This window comes from Rhodamnia argentea, chromosome 3, assembly GCF_020921035.1.
Source record: "Rhodamnia argentea isolate NSW1041297 chromosome 3, ASM2092103v1, whole genome shotgun sequence".
NCBI lineage: Eukaryota > Viridiplantae > Streptophyta > Magnoliopsida > Myrtales > Myrtaceae > Rhodamnia > Rhodamnia argentea.
The window spans coordinates 1,212,425-1,214,217 of NC_063152.1; positions in this window are offsets into that span (position 1 = coordinate 1,212,425).

The window sequence follows — 1,793 nt, forward strand, 5'->3', positions numbered from 1 at the left end:
TCTAAATCCCCTCCCCAATCAGTATCAGTATAGCCCTCAAAATGCAAATTTCTTCCTTGGTAAGTCAGCGAATAATCCGCAGTACCCTTCGGATACCTCGGGACTCACTTGACGGCAGTCCAATGTGCTTGACCTGGATCGGATTGGTATCTACTCACCATTCCAATAACATGACAAATGTCAGGCCTTGAACACATCATAGCGTACATTAAGCTCCCAACAACATTGGTATATGAAACATTTTCCATATGTTCCTGTTCTTGAGGTGTCTTAGGACATAATTTAGGGCTCAAACTTTTACCTTTGGCACTAGGAGTGTCAATGGGTTTACAATCTTACATGTGAAAACGTTCAAGGACTTTATTTATGTATATCTCTTGTGAGAGACAACCCTTTTGAACAATCTCTTGAAATCTTAACTCCAAGAATATACGCAGATTCATCCATATCTTTCATTTCAAAATTGGACAATAACCAATTTTTGACTATTTGAACAAACTCCATATTGTTTCCGAGAATGAGGATATCATCAACATATAATGATATGATCACAAAATGATCTTTGCATCTTTTGATATATAAGCAATTATCATCATCAATCATTATAAAATCATATGCTACTATAGCATTATGAAAACATATGTACCATTGTCTTGAAAACTGTTTAAAATCATATATTGATCTTAGAAGTCAACATACCTTTTGTTCTCGACCTTTTGTAACAAACCCAATGGGTTGTTGCATATATAATTCTTCTTCTAATTCTCCATTGAGAAAAACAATCTTTACATCCATTTGATATAATTCAATATCCATACTTGCTACTATTGCTATAATAAGGCGAATTGAGGTAAGTCTTACTATAGGAGAAAAAGTTTTGTCATAATTAATTCCTTCCCGTTGATCATATCATTTTGCCATAAGGCGAGCCTTATGTTTTTCAATTGAGCCATCAGCCTTTCGCTTTATTTTAAGAACCCATTTGTTCCCAATAGTTTTGCGTCATTTCGGAAGATCAACCAATTCCCAAACTTGATTTGATCTCATTTACTCAATCTCTTCTTCCATTTCATGTATCCACTTTTCCTTGTCAGTGCAAGATAATGCCTCATTTATATTCCTTAGCTCATTATCAACTTATGGAGCTACCATAAAAGCTTCTTCTTCAATCTCAAAACCTCGACGGGGAATGCTTTTGCGACTTGTTTGCTATGAAGAAGATTGTACCCCAGGTACTTCAATCTCCATTACGCTCCCACTCACATCAAATAATGACGGCATTGCCTCATCAACTGGTTGCAATTGAGACTAGCTCGAAACAAATTCCCAACTTCTCACATTGCTCCACTTGCATCGTTGTCATTATCTAGTGTCTCAAATAGGGAATTTTCTTCACCTATTTCGCCCTTTTTAGGAAACTCATTCTCTAAGAATGTGATATCACGTTATTCGAATTCGGTTACACTCTCACTTTCCCGCTTACCTATAAAAACATATCCTTTTGAGTTTTCCAAGTATCTTATGAAGATGCTCTTCTTGTATCTAGGACCCAATTTTCCATACTTGTGGGACGATTCGTGACTATAAGCTGTACAACTCCAAGATTTCAGGAAACTCAAATCGGGTTTTCAACCCATCCATAATTCGTATGGAGTGAAGGTAACTGATTTAGAAGGCAATCGGTTAAGTATATAAACAACTACTAACAAAGCATCACCCAAAAAGATGATTGGCGCATTAGTCTGTGCCATCATAGACATAATCATTTCCAATAGGGTTTTGCTTCTTCTTTC